Raw genomic sequence first — 16104 nt, forward strand, 5'->3', positions numbered from 1 at the left:
GCCCCGTGATGGATGAACGGCACCCGCTCGTCAAACCCTCGCCGTCCCCCCTGCCGTGGCGCCTCAACTCGCGTTTGCCATTTGACGAGCAAAAGTAGGTGCGATGATAAACACGATAAAACGACTGAGTCCGATTCATTCATCAATCACTAGAATCGTAGTTGATGGAGACAGCATGCATGCTTAGCTCCAACTTAAATCTGGAAAGACGTCAATACAATTTAAGCGCAATCTTCCTTTCATTCAATTTGATGCATTTTCTCCGCCATCGACTTTTGTCGGTAGCAAAAGTTTGACCGAGTGTGGGGGCGGATTGCCACAGGGGCTCTTTGCGTCTGTGTGTGTGCGTGTGTGTGTAGCTGCAGTTCCTGCAGCAACAACAGCGATGCCAAACTGCTGGAGGACCGGAGCCGCACTCCCACACCCAGCTGGTGAGGGGTTGGGGGTGGAGGGGTAGTGGAAGGAAGCTGCATGAGCGCCAGCTTGCTTTGGCAGCCCGTGAAGTTGCTCATTTCCTAATGGACTTCTGCACCGACATCAAATATTTGTGTGTTTGCAGCGAGCCATGTGTGAACACAAAGCAAATTCGAAAAGAGTTGTTGTTTTAATAACAGGCACCTGGCAGGAATTATTCAATACACACAGATCCTTGCTTGGGACTCATTTCTTTCTTATTTATGTTTTTTTTTTGTGCCAAAAGCATAAACGAGAGCAGTTGCCATGGTCCACTAGAATGCTTCAACTCCACCACTCGGGTGTAAAAGTCTCACATCAGCCAAGTCATTTCCACTAAGTGCCTTGTTTGTGCGTGGCAAAATATCCGCCATCTCCATTGTTGCGACGGCGATAATAACGCAAAACATCTTCCAACGGCTTCCCGCGTCGACCCGATCGCGGTCATCAGCTCGAGTGAGTCATCATTTGAACGGTGGCAAATGTCTCTTCCGCTTTGCACCTGAAGAGAGCTCGTCTGCTTCATTTTCCCGTCTACGCATGCATGAAAAGTATACTTGGGAAAGACACGAGAACTACTTTTGTCCAAAACCGCCATAATTGCTCAAAACGGGAGCGGAGGTGGACTCGAGCCGCCGGCAATGCAAAAACAAGGACGCAACATGGCGGCCGGCCTTCCACACAAAAGCGGCGCTAGCGTATTTGTGTTGTTTACAAGGTTTGCTAATTCGCCCGCCCTACCCTCCGCTAATTAACGAGCCGGCGTCTCTTTGTTTAACGCAGGTAGCGCGAGCTGTTTACACGTACGCGTTGCACAAAAGATGCTTTTAAAAAGAAATATGACAGCCAGCGTGGCCCGGCGCTCGCAGCTATCTAATCACCAATTAAACAGTAATCACGGAGAGACGAGCGCATTGATACTGTAAACCAATAAATTAGGCATACATAATTAATGCCTGCATTAGGAAGCAGAAGATTGCGAACGGCTTCTCAAACTGTGCGAATGGCTTTCACGCGGATGCGAGCGAACGGTATCAAAACATTAATCTCGCTCCATCGACGGTTTTTAGGTGATATAAGAGCACAGACGGAGTCAGCGGCGACATCTTTCTCAATCGCGTTGCGACCCGGAAAACGCTTACGGAGAAACCATCGACGTTTAATGACGAGCAAAAGGCTCAAAGCAAGAGTAGGGAAGTTTTAATTATATTTGCTCCGCTGCACCACCTGCAGGCACAACGTGTAAATGAATTTGAAGGCCATGTCGGGAATATAAACGAATGAGAGTAAATAACAACACACCAGTGAGACAAGGAGACGCAAATTCAACTTCTGGAAGGTAATCGCTGCCGAGGGCGGCTGATGTGTATGGGCCACAATTTTTTATATATATATTTTTTTAAATCTTATCACCGAATCAAAAGTGGCTGCTCCAAGCCAATTATTGTATGGTTTCATTTCCACCAGTCATGACTTTAAAATATGTTCTTACACTACTCGAGCGATACGGCTATAATTCCATAAATTACCGCCTAGCATCCAGCATGCTAATGCACGATTAGAACAAACTGCAAAAGTGCGTCGGGGTTAATGCACCTAATTCAATGTACAACTTCGCGTACGTGCATTTCTATCTCCTTATATACATCTATAGATATAAAATTTTATTCCCGGCCCGGAGGGAGAATGTTTGCTATGCCATAATTTATAGATTGCGAATCAGATCAAGGTCTTGCGTGTCTCTTAATTGCGCAAGCCGACTACATTATCATTTTAAATAGCCCGGCACGTCTGTTTGGATCAGCTCTTTAGTGCGACCGATACCTCGACGTGCGGTACATTTGACACTCGCGAGGGCGACGTCAATACGAGGAATACAAATGAGGAGCCGCGGCGGACACAATGGAACGCGCGGCTGGCGATAACATCATTAGCGCCACTGCAGAATGGCTAATAAGCAGCACAAGCCCAAGAAAAGGCATAAAAAAAACCCCAGAAGGATCTTCTAATCTGATGGATTCATTTCAGGAGAGGAAAAATAAGGGCTTCTCTAGCTTTGGGTGTTTTTTGTTTGGCTCCTTGAGGGCCGGAGTCCCGCGGGTGTTTGATTGTCCGTGGCACCTTGCAAACCAACACCTACCTTTTGTCCATACGCACATAAAGCATCCCGACAGATGAGACGGAGGCGCGGGAAGAAAAAGCTGGAGGATAGCGGTCCTCAAAGTGGGTACAAGCTGGGGGCCAGAGAGACAAGTGTGAGGGAATGTCATGAATCTCAAGTTTGCGCCATTTCAAATGGAGACGCTACAGTTTTTCCAATGCATTTAAAGAGAGCAAACTTTTTCTGCGATTTATTTTTATTTTTATTTTGAGCACCTAAATTTCACTGGGGAGGGACGAGAGAAGAATCCTAAAGTCGTGATGCTAAGCGAGTGTTGCACAATAGAAGATTTTTTTGACAAATGGTCGTCACGTTAACAACTTGTAACGGCGGCGGGGAGTTCGTTCGAGTTACAAAATCGAAGAGGCCCCCCCACAAAAAAAAATGTCAGTGAAAGAAGAATCTGTCTCGGCTCGTCTGTCATCAAGCAGTCTCTTTCATCACACCTTTTCTCTGGTAACAGATTGTAAAGATGTTCCAACAGTACAGAACAACTTCAGCTATAGCGCTTTTATGGTTTCGCTAACAACCGGCGAGGGATCCAGGACCCAAAATGCACGTTTCAAAGTACAAAACAACAAGCCGGCATCCAAATGAGCAGACAACTCTAAAGCCAAAAAGTTTGGGCTGAAGTTTAATTAAAAAAATCCAGCACAGAAGCAAACTATCAGCATGCGGCGAGATCATTATAGCAGTTAGTTTACACAATTAAAAGAGCAAAATTGCCTATTAAATTCACTGAGTAATAAATGACTGCTCAGGTGTGCACATCCAAAAACACTAACAAAAATAGTCTATTTATTGCCGCTGCTAACTAAACGCATTGTTTACTTGAACAACCACATACAGTAGCTTATCCTTTCAGACCACTAGCTAATGCTAAATAGCATCTACTGTACATTATGCAACATTATCCTTTAGGGTCAGTGCGTCAACACAAATAAAAATAACATTTTATCCTCTGTAACACACGACTAATATAAGTGCCGTACTGATGAGCTGAGAGGAATTTAGATGAGTCATCTTTCTGTTTTACTGCCCCCAGGCGGCCAAAGCGGGCACTGAATTTTAACGTTACGAACTGTGTTAGCGAGCGGGACGTTGAAGGTTGTTTGTTAAACAAAAACTAAAAAGTTCAAGGACCTCCCAGCAGAGGGCGTCCGTCCGGTCAAGGGCTCCGCTTACAGAAGCATTCCTTTCCAAATCAATACCTCGGCAGCCCGCAGCTTGGAAAGAAGACTAATTTCATTATCAATCCATGCAAGTAATGATCTCATTAATTCAGTCTTGATTCATTTTCAGCTGAGTGGATATTAACCTTTTGCTCGTAATCATTAATTTTCCGCCGGAGAGGTGTGGCCGCGTTTGCGGCGCAAACAAAGCGACGAGTCCTGACATTGAAGGAGCGCCTCCGTGACGCATAGCGACTGACTCCTCATGCTCCGATGATCAATGCATCGATCGGCCCGGCAAGTGAGCTAATCTCTCACCCCACGCTAGCTGACTTGAGGCCCAAAGGTGACAACGGGCTAGTGCGTGTCTTTCACAGGGGTTGCGTGGTTTTGTGAAGCCACGCATCAACGATGAGGACAATTATCATGCTCTGAATACTTTGCAGAGAGAATTTTTTTTCATGGTCGTCAGATTTTTTTCTATATTTGCCGCTCGCTGTGGTCGCTCACCCCGGCAAATAGTATCGCTCTGTTTGTTTTCATTGTTTCAGAGCTCGCCATCTCTCTTCTCTCACGAGATTGTGTCCTTTGTGTTTGTTTGGAGTTGTTGTTTTTTTCTTTCCTGCAAAGAGGTCTCGCAAAGGTGTCAGTAAAGTGGAATGATGGAGGTGAGGCCTCATGTGAGGGGCACTGAAAGCATAGACGGGAGCACGCGATGCATTATGTAGTATGCCGAGAGTATTGTATTAAAATGCAGCTCGCGTCACCAGCAAAGATGCTCGCATCACATTGCCGTGGAAAAGACGTGTGCGGCAGAAGGTTGAAGTCAAGCTGCTCTTTATTACCACTCTCAAGACACTTGGGGCTTATGCAGAGCCGGTCATTATTACTGCTGTGTTTTTAATGTCGAAAAGAAGCTTCGGGGAAGATGGAGAGATTGTACTCGCAAACGTACTTGCTCGGATTCGTCTTTGGCGCTTGAATGACGGCGAAAGGCTTCCTTTTTAGAAACTCTGCCTGAATGGCTAATTGTCAGTCAAAGTGAACTGGCTGAAGTCAGTACAGTGGATAAGTAAGATTTCATTTAGCATTACAAAGAACAAAAATGAATTTTCTTTGCACTTACATTGGTCAATGTTGCTCTCAGTTGTAGAAAGCTCCATTTTGTTTTCTTTCAGTTGTGCACACCTGTTTGTGTTCCACAATAACGACCTTCCCCACTTTCATTTCCACTTCCTGGGTCATACTGGATTACACAGAAAAATAGCAGACATTTAATTTTAACCCTAAATTAATACGTTAAGTGACTTAACTGTTTTAGTATAAAAAATGTGTGGAAACTCAAAAACACATTTCTATTTCCTTAACGTGGCAAAATACATTGCGGACAATGCAGACACAATGACATCATAATTTCAGACTTTCATTGGAATGAAGAAACATTTCAAAATTGAACACCAGTTACTGAACTTGATGCACTGCCGGTTCTAGCTTGAATGGCGCTCTGTGAAAGCCCCCCCTACCCCCCTCTACATATTATGGCACCTATACAAAATCAATTTACATAATATTTCTCTGGATGAAGGTTTTGTCAGACACGCCACCGAGACATCCATGAAATAAAAATAAAAAAAAGAATAAAATAAGAAGTCATCCTTCCTCACTTTGGACTATGGGTTGCTCGGGGGAAAAAAAAAAAAACTCCAATTGCATCATTCATTGAGAGGAAAGACGTCAACGTTCCTCCAAACCTCGCTGTTTGCAGCCGACCCATCCCGATGCTGACAGTCCATAAATGATGCAGCATTCACAGACATGTCAAATTTTGGCCTCCAGCAAAGCAAACTCTGACGAGGACAACGTTGCAGAGCTTGCCAGAGACGTGCGGTTCGCTGTATGCAAACATCAATAGCTGCTTACGCTGCTGCGCTAGCATCAACATTTCTGTCACATTCGACCGATGCTGCTTTCGGGGTATTAAAGGTGGGGGAAGACAATAGCCTTGGATGCATTCTGCTGGGAATACGGCTGGAGCAGCTTTAGCGTAATGAACCTTCCTGGGATTAAAGTATCCACGCGGCCATCTCACCGGATGCGCTGTCAAAACAACAAGACGTATGATAATGCGTTAAACAAATGAGCCCATCTCGACATCGCCGACGCCAATTTGTTCTGTCGATATCCTCAATTTTAATCACGGACACGGATTCTTGTTAGCGACCATTCGGCCGTTATAATACAAACACATATAAGTTGGATTTAAAAGCATATGCATTCGCAGCATTGTGAAGGAAAAAAAAAAATGGGGAATGCTTATTGAATTGCGTGGGAAGCTGTCAGTAGGTAGCATCAGCTCAGATAGTCAGATGAGACAAATACTAAACAAAAAAAACAAAAAATGACTTTTTAATGGCAATATGGAGCAGGAAGGAAGTGGTGGCGGTGAGATGTATTAATTATAGTCATCATAATGTAAGCTTTGTCAGGAAAAGCTTCATTATAAGATAAGATAAGATAATCCTTTATTATTCCCTCAATGGGGAAACTCCTATGTTAGCAGCAGTACACTTAACATATACACACACACACGCATGCGGGGAAGGGGGTAAAAGATTTAAAAAAGTAGAAGGTATATATAATCCAAAAATATGGACAGTATATACAAAATACACAATATACAGTGGAGATAAAAAAATAAAATAAAAAAAATATTAGATAAAAAAATTGTGCAAAGGAAGAAAAAAAACAGTGCAAAAAAAGCAGGTAAAAAGAGTGTGAGGTAGACAGATATTGCACATAGTATGATTGCACATATGGTTATTGCACGTTATTGCATGTTATTTTGTCCGTTAGCTACAGTCTGGTTGTACAGTCTGATGGCAGCAGGGAGGAAGGACCTGCGATGCCTCTCGGTGGTGCATCGTGGGTGACGAAGCCGGTCACTGATGGAGCTCTCCAGGGCTCTGACAGTCTCATGAAGGGGGTGGAAGACATTGTCCATGATGGAGGACAGCTTAGCCACCATCCTCCTCTCCCCCACCACCTCCACCCGGTCCAGACTGCAGCCCAGGACAGAGCCGGCTTTCTTCACCACCTTGTCCAGCCTCTTCCTCTCCGCTGCAGGGATGCCGCTGCTCCAGCAGACCACCCCATAAAAAATGGCAGACGCCACCACAGAGTCGTAGAAGGTCCTCAGGAGGCCGTCCCTCACTCCGAAGGACCTCAGTCTGCGCAGCAGGTGGAGTCTGCTTTGGCCCTTCTTGTATAGGGCCTGAGTGTTAACAGTCCAGTCCAGTTTATTGTTCAGGTGAACACCCAGGAACTTGTAAGAGTCCACAATCTCTATGTCCGTTCCCTGGATGTTCACCGGCGAGGGGGGGACTTTGCGCCAGCGGAAGTCCACCACCAGCTCCTTTGTTTTTCCAGAGTTAATCTGGAGGCGGTTCCGCCGGCACCAGTCCACGAATCTGTGATTCAGTTCTCGGTACTCCGTCTCGTCTCCGTTGTTAATGAGACCGACGATGGCGGAGTCGTCCGAGAACTTCTGGAGGTGGCAGGTTGATGTGTGGTGGGTGAAGTCAGCTGTGTAGATGGTGAAGAGGAGGGGGGCCAGGACGGTCCCCTGTGGAGCTCCTGTGCTGCAGACCACCGTGTCAGACACACGGCCTCCTGTCCTCACAAACTGCGGTCTGTTTGTGAGGAAGTCCAGGACCCATGATGTCAGCTGCTGGCAGGCTCCAGCATGGTGCAGTTTGTTCCCCAGCAGTTCTGGCTGGATGGTGTTGAAGGCACTGGAGAAATCATAAAACATGATCCTCACAGTGCTTCCAGCCCGCTCCAGGTGGGCCAGGGACCTCTGCATGAGGAAGATGACGGCGTCCTCAACCCCGATGCTCGTCCGGTAGGCGAACTGCAGGGGGTCGGCGGAGGAGCTCACCAGGGGGCGCAGGTAGTGGAGGACCAGCCTCTCCAGGGTCTTCGCCAGGTGGGATGTCAGGGCCACCGGCCGGTAGTGGTTGAAGTCGCTGGGGCGAGATGACTTGGGCACCGGTACCACGCAGGACGTCTTCCACAGCTGTGGCACCCTGTGCAGCCTCAGGCTCATGTTGAATATGTGCTCCACGATCCTGCACAGTTGCCCGGAGCAGGATCTGAGCAGCCTGGAGGTGATGCCATCTGGACCCGTCGCCTTCTTCACCTTGAGCCTGGCCAGTCCTCTCTCCACCTGGGCTGTGGAGAGCACCATGCTCGGGGGGGGTGGGGTGGGTTGCAGGGGGGGTGGTTGGTGGGTTCGGTGGAGTTGAGAGTGGGCTGGGGGGTTTTGGAGGGGAAGTAGCAGGGGGCGTGGTTGAGGTGAGAGTCCTCGGAGCAGAAGAGGCTCCAGTCGGGGGAAGTTGCAGCAGGGCTGGGTGGGTGGGGGGGAGGAGTGGATGGTTGTTCAAACCGGTTGAAGAACCGGTTCAGGTCATTCACCCACTCCTGATCCCTGTCCAGCGCAGGTCTGGAGTTGCTACTGTCTATCAATTAAAAATAAGAATGACATGAAAACAAAATTAGCTTTGCGGTTAATTCTGGCTAATTAGCTTTGCGGTTAATTCTGGCTAATTCTTTAAGATTAGCAATCTCAGTAAAATCAGTCTTTGACATTGTGTCACTCAAGTTATTTCCTTTGTTTTGGATCTCATTAAACTGCGCGGGCGAACCTAATGAAGCGTCCGTATGTGAACGCTTTGCGGTGATGATTTATAATCGCAACAGAAGTTAACACCCATCAACGGCCACTCCTACCACGAAAAAAAGGAGAAGGACAACACGCCGACTTTTAACTTCTCATTTGCGGTCGGACAATTAGTTTCACATTGTTTCTTGGAAAACAACACGGGGCGAGTCAACTTTCGCCACCTCAAAAATGATTATTATGGGTTATTCTTAGCTCGTAATGTAACATAAGGAACAGTCACGGAGGTGTAAAAGAAAAAGCTTATTAACAGACTGCACTTCAAAGGTGATAACGAGTGAAAAATGGAAAGTGGTTGAAAGGAATATCTTGGGAAAGTAAATAAAATGTAAAAGTTCCATGTTTGAATATCGGAACAAACATGAATTATTGGATTTGAGAGCTTCTACATTTTTGTTTTGCATTGTCATTATTGACGCTCGCCCTACACAAGACGACTGACCCTCAGCAGATAAAAAAAAACAAAAACAAAACCTAACTGTACGGGAAAAATTGCATCCCCTGGTGTTATTGTTGGGAAACAACACAGTTGTTACCTGCTAAATCTTGCATTCCAAAATTTATTTTGGACTTCAGCCGGATTAGAGATGACTCCTTCCTCTTGTGGCACAGCACTCACTCAAAGTGACCAAGTGAAGTGTAAATAACAGCACATAGATGTTAAATGATTCATTTTGGTGTCCCGCGGCTGAAATCAAATGTTTGTCTTACTCCTCCTTTCTATCCCCCGGCAGGCTCTCTGTTGTTTTAGGAGGCTTACAAATGCAAATGGGGGCTCTTCGTAAAGTACACTGTGCATAAAATGGTGTTGTTTGCCAAACTATATGCGGGTCCAAAAGGCGGCGGTTCTTGAGGTCGGATTATTATAATATTGTCTTGAAATTTAAATACACAAACCAGCTGCATGCATTTGAAATGTTTCCCGGGGGACATCGCTCAGCCAATCAAGCGGTTCATACTGAGCCACTTTGTGTGTGTGTGTGTGTGTGCGCAAAGTAACACATATGCAATGTTGCACTTGCCAGTTAGTCGTCAATAAATATTTGATATCGAATGATAATGCATGGCCCTACATGACAATGTTCCTGATCTCGGCTTGAAGACATTTTTCAGGAGTGAACCTGTTTAACTTTTAATGGAGGGGCCATGTTTCGAGATTTAGTACGTCTTCCGCAAATCGCAATTACAGTTTGCATCAGAGTGGAGGGGGTGGGGTAGGATGCATTCGGGCGTTGACACAAAATCAACAGCGTCCGCAGATGACGAGGTCAAAAGGAGACGGCGACGGGCTCTTAATTAAAAGTCGGTACGCGATACGAGTCGAATCGAGGCCCCGTCCGCTTCTTTCTTGGCTGACAAAGAATCATTACGCCAGATGTCAGCGCCGATCAATATTCTGACAGGGTCGGAACCCGAAGGTCCTCGCCAGAACCTGTGCGCCGACTGCAAACCTGAAACGGCGTTGGAGTCGACGCTCCCGACCCGACGGCCCAGACGGACCCGATGGCTAGCTCGCACCGACCGGCGAGACATCATTAAACCCTTTCTTAGCGCTTTGCTGTGCATAATTCATACGTAGCCGCTGAAATATAAATGCTGCTGTGTTGCAGAAAGTCGGCGAGGCGCGAGGAAGGAAGGCGGGTACAACCCGCAACCAGAACCTACCCGGGCTTTGAGAGAAAACGGAAAGGTGAGGACTTGGGAATGTTTATCGCGCGAGGGACGCTCGACTGGCCCTTCGCTTCTATGCGGAGAAGCGAAAGGACCTTCTACAATCTCACTTCATAAACATGCATCATTTGATGCGTCGTCTGGATGAAAGCGGCCTCTGTTAGCTTGTGACGCCTTTCGTGGCAAATTATTCATTTGTAAAACAAGTGACGGTCTTGTTTGGGTCATGAATAATACAAAGTGAGTGAAGGTTAGAGAGCGGCGTCCAAACAATGCAGCAGCAAAAGTCCACACACAAATTATCATCTTGCATCTAAGCAGGGGACCTTTTCTGCCTCATCATTCATCTCTTTAGCTTCGATACCATACAGTCTGTTGCGATTTTGCAACACATATAGACAGACAATATAACAATATATTGTTAGTCCTAATAATATTACTGCTGCACTGAGAAGCCCAGAGAGAAGCCTCCTGCAGATATCATTGGAAAGCTGAGCTATTTTTAGGAATGCCAAAATTTGGCAGATTATATGTTGAAATATTATGAAACTATTTTGGGAGTAATTGCAGAAAACACCCCAAGCCGAGATTCATTAACGGTGAGTCAGACAAAACCCGGAATCTCCGTGGCACCCCGTGATCTGGATGACTCCTGGCATGACTTTCAGATGACTCACAGGCCCCGCCTCTTTTTCCACACCTGCCCCGGAATTCCTCGCAAGTTGGCCGGCTTTCAAAGCCCCCTTGAAAGATGATGCGTCAGCGGGCACGGTGTCGCCGTCACCGCCGCGCGCCAAGCCTCACTTACTTAGCGATTTCGCTCCCACCATCTGTTTCCACTCTGACGCGCAATGACGTCGTAAAACGGGACGAAGGTAAAGCTAAGTGGACGGGGAGACTGATTAGCGGCGGATCTCCTCGAGGCGGCCTTGAGAGCGACTTTCTCGCCTTCTCCTTAATGACGCCTGCGGAGCTCGCGTGCTCTATGATGCTCGCTCATTTTACCTTTGCTGTCATAACAGCGCGGGCAGAATGTAGCACGTCATAAATAATACACAGCCGGACCAACGGCGGGGGTAATTACACGATAATGAATGCACCTGCATTTTGCCAACAATGTCAGGGAATAGAGGAAGAAAAAAAAAAAAGAAGCTACTGGAAATCGGAGCTGCTCACCCCAGGAGAGCTGTAACAAACAAACAAGACGGGGGGAAAAAAGTGTTTGAATAGATTCAGCTTGACTTGTGTGTGACAACGCCGACCGATTCAGACTAAAAACAATCGATACAAGCACACAACTAGAATTTGATGAATTTGACGGTAGATATAGAAAATTCGAGGCAAAGCCAGTTCCTGTAAGAATTAAGTTTGCTGGATTCTCCCTCTCGATCTCTCCTTGCATTAGCTTCGAATTGTTTTGCCCTTTGTTGCATATAAATGTGCATTCAAAAAATGAGCAACTTGTTTCAAATCAACAACATCAAATATGAGACTCATTAGAGTCCTTACAAAAAAAAAAGAAATCGGATGTGGGGAAGCTAGCTGCCGAGCCAACGACCTTGCCTCGCACAATCCTTCAAGGTAATTGAGGCGGGATGGTGATGACAGTTGAGAAATGCCGCGCAGCGCCGCCGAGGATACATCATCGGCTAAAATTGTCGCCATATTGACCCCCTTGAAAAGAATGAACTCATTCGCAGCGCAGAAGGTAAAACACACACACGCACGGGCAGCTCTTGTGAAAATGGACGTAGCTCGCTTGTTGGCAATTAGACGCCACACCCGACTTGGCGTTAGCAGCCAGGACAACCCGTCAGTTCCGCCACGCTTGCTGTCTGCAAGCCAAGTATCCTTCCCGGTGCTGTTTGCACCTTTTTTTTCCGGATGAAGCTGAAATTTGATCCTCTCCACCTCCGGCTGCACAAAACAGACGATACACAATTTGTATAACCGTGTCAAGAAGACGGGACGCCGCGTGGAAGGCGGCGGTTTCGGTCGGGCTGCTGTTTGACAAACGTGAAGAATGACGCCGTTCGTTCACATTGAGGCTCAAACGAATAAAAGTGACAATATTCTTGGCTGTTACGGAATCGACAAACATCTTCCCATCACGGGAACAAAGACTGTTTGTCCTCATTTACAAATATCCGCGAAAAGCCTCAAGACGACGTTGCCTCGAGCGTTCGGGGTCTAAATACTCTCTTGATGATTTGCGCGTCTGCATTTTGCAGGCCTCGGCCGTCCAATCGATGGTAGGAAAGCTGCAATTTGCATTTTTAGGAGGGTTGTCAAATTCTCTAAGAAAATAAAAATCACGTGTTTACTGACAGTCACTACAATCGCCACGTATCCGACCGACTTTTTATTCTCTTTTCACGCAGTCCAAGAAATCAGCAACAGTGTCAGCGCGGCTCAGTTTGATTTGCGGCCGAGTTCCGTGAAACGGAAGGCTGTGCTCAATTAAACCGTTTCCGCTCACACACACACAGACACACAAGTCAATGCAGCGGGTGCCAAAGCTGCGTTCCATTCACCTTCTTATACTTCGTACAATTAGAGCGACTATGTTCCCTCATCTACCGGCTGATTCTTGTTTCACCGACGTCAAAGACGAAGGGACAAGAGAACGACGCGACTAAAGTCTAGCATAAGCCGACGAGTACTTTGTGTCCTAGACAGTCCATCGTGTACCTTCTTAATATTGATTCAACGGGCTGCCGCAATTTGGAAAGTTTGCGTCCAGCCCATTCCTAAATAAATTAAACTTGAAAAGAATGTTGCCGTCTTTAAGTACAATGTGTGCTGTCGAGCGAAGGACAAAGGAAAGCTAGAAAAAAATAATAAAATAAAATCGAAGAGCAATAAAAGCTGCACTGACTCAAAAAAACATTTGTAATTCAGTATTTCACCATTGGGGGCGACATAATCAACATTAATTGTGATTATTTATTTTTAAGATTATTATTATTATTGCACAGCATTTTGTTTCAGCTGCATTTTTTGAGAGTGCTCAATAACTAAAGTTGAGTTAATCTTATTTACGACATTTCCATGCCTGGCTCGTTATTAGCATTTCACAGCAGCTACCCCTGGAGGCTCTTACAGTGTGATCTGCTCTTTGTCAACGCGCAGTCTTAATTAGAGATTTTAATTAGAACTCTTGCATTAGTGCGCGTTTTAATGAACAGAACAAACACGGGAGACAACCTTCAACATATTCCTCACCAAGGCAACATTTGGTAATTTGATCCATATTAAAACAATGGCAGCTAAAATCCGCTCAATATGTTCCACAAAGCACCTTGCGGGCTCAAAAGCTAGACCACACGTTTTGAATATATATGTGCAAAGTTTGTCAGTAAAGGAAAAGTAAATACCGTTTTTTTCCGTGTATAATGCGCCCCCATGTATAATACGCACCCTAAAAATGGCATGTTGATGCTGGAAAAAAGCCTGTACCCATGTATAATACGCACCCAATTTTTTTTTTTTTTTTTTTTTTAAAGTCCCAATGATCGTCACACACGCAGGGAGGCAATGGGTCCCATTTTTTTAGTCTTTGGTATGGTCTTAACTAGGCTGGATGTATTTTTTTTTGTTGGCGTTGATTTCTCCGACTGCCCGTAAAGGCACCACCGCGATCAGATGAAAAGAGAGGAAAGTGACGTGCGGACATGTGAAAAAGGCGGCTCTGTATGGGAGAGACGTTGAAGAGGAATAAAAACACCCTTGGAAACCAAAACTTGCCCCTCGTCGTGACTCGGAGCCGCAACAAATGTTTCGGATTTGTGTAGGGTACATTGTGACAGCAAACGAGCAGGTGATCGAGCAAGCGTCTGATACGAGAGCATTGCGTTCGTATGGAGCGTGTTTGAAGTGAACAGCAGGGACGAAAGGAACAAGGCAAAGTGTTGTGAAATAAAATATTACCTGTAATACGCATTTTGTTATTTGCTGATTGTATTAAACTATCACATTCATTGTCAGTCAAGAAAAGAAGAGGACTATTATCCCTTCTTTGACGAAATGACCAGAGCACAGTACAAACACACTATTGTTCTTGTAACGTGTTTTGTATTTAAGTGCTGTCTGCCCCTCGCTCACCGTCGGATCATTGCATGTGTTACTGTCATGATGTCTGTTTGGTTTCTGTTCCTGTCTTTGGTAATGTCACCCTGTCTTTTTGTTCCACGTCTTTGTCGGTCAGTCCTGTTGTTGGTTTTGTTGTACCATGATTTTCTTAAAAAAAAAAAAAAAAATTATTTAAAAAAAAATTTTTTTTTTAAAAATTTAAAAAAATTTGAAAAAATTTGTACCCATGTATAATGCGCACCCCAGATTTTAGGACAATAAATTAGTTAAATTTTGCGTATTATACACGGAAAAAAACGGTAATCATTAGCTCAGGTGAAACAAAGGCATGGAAATGAATTGTTGGTTTCATGAGATCTTCCATGTGGGGACCAAAAGCGTAATGCTAAGCTAAGACTCACTAAGCGCTTGCTCAGTGTGCTGCTGTGTATTTACAAAGTATTACAAAGAGCTGCATCACCCTTGGCCACGTGCCACGGGCAGCGTTGTCCTCCTGTTGCACTTCCACGGCTGAAGTCAAACATGCGCACACACAACAGCTGAGACGGCGATGCATATTGGGAGACAAAATGAAGCGCTGATGAGCAGCTGAGACTGGAGGGGGGCTATGCCGCAGATGGTCCAACAAGGTGTGGGAGGCACGCGTGCTCCCATTACATACCATCACATGGAAACGTGATGCTTGATGGGGAAAGGTAATTAAGCCATGCGTGGACTCAAGTGTGTCACTGTCGATTAAAAATAAATAAATTAAAAGTCTACAAAATACTGTGAGCAACTCCTCCTGTACTTTTGCGCTATATACTGACTGTCTACTGTATGCACAATTGCTCCATTTCGACCATGCTGCTCTTATTTATTTATTATTTATTCACTGCTCTTATTTATTCATTGTATGTGCCTTTTTGTTTTTACTTTTTGTATTGTTTACTTGAATGTTTTGTTTGTCCGTGGACCAATATAATTATTATATATATATACATATATATGATCCGCTAGCAAAACACTATTGTAGTGATGAATACGATAACAGTTAGCATCTCTAGTGAGTGTGAAAAAACAGGCACATTTTGTATTTGTTGGATGCGGTGATAATGTTCATGTAGAACACTAACGACACTTCGCAGTGTGACTGTCACAAGCGTGTACCAATTAGGCGAAGTTGTTCACACTTGGCCTGCGACGAACAATCATGCTATTTCTGAGAGCCAAATTATGCATCAGCCTCCCTTTCTTGGCTTTTTTTGTTTTGTGTTTTTTTTTGCCGGGCTGAGGCTTCATCTGTATGCAGCCACCTTTTCGGCGTGTCCCCCCAAGGAGAGCAGAGGTCCATAAAATGGTTATTCCAAGAGATCAACTTTGAATATTTCAAAGGGATGCGCGCGACTCGGAAGAAATTCAGATCAGTACAGATGGATTAATCAATGCGCTGGTATTTCACAAAGAACGTCCGCATGGAAAGTTCAAAGGCGGGAAACTTGTTAGCCGAGCACACGTGGGGGGTTACCGTAGCATCTCCGAGTCCTTTCGAGTCGTGCGCTCCCTCGCTTAGGGTATTGACGTTTTTTTTGGTATAGACTCCCTTCCCTTCATATTGATCCGTGTAAAATGCGGGGGTTTTAATTGAGGCGAGGACTCGTAATAAAATTCAACTTGGTGACAGTCTCTTGTCTTAGACTAGATGTTCTCGCTGTGCAGAGGTGAAGAAGGCTTCGGGCTAAAAATAACAAGTCAAGGAACGGGGACTGGCTTCCCAGTATGACTCAGGCTTAATTATGCTAATGAGGTGACTTAAGAGTGTGAGCTACATTTCCCCT

General features: G+C 45.4%; 1 long non-coding RNA gene across 2 annotated transcripts in view; it reads right to left on the minus strand.

The window, feature by feature from the left end:
• Positions 1 to 16104, minus strand: part of LOC119126399 — a 155263-nt gene that overhangs the window by 107015 nt on the left and 32144 nt on the right. For both annotated transcript variants that reach the window (XR_005098639.1, XR_005098640.1), the window contains exon 6: positions 4913 to 5032. This is a non-coding gene — a long non-coding RNA (uncharacterized LOC119126399). The remainder of the gene's footprint in view (positions 1 to 4912; positions 5033 to 16104) is intronic.

This window comes from Syngnathus acus, chromosome 8 (assembly GCF_901709675.1).
Source record: "Syngnathus acus chromosome 8, fSynAcu1.2, whole genome shotgun sequence".
In the NCBI taxonomy this organism is placed as follows: Eukaryota; Metazoa; Chordata; class Actinopteri; order Syngnathiformes; family Syngnathidae; genus Syngnathus; species Syngnathus acus.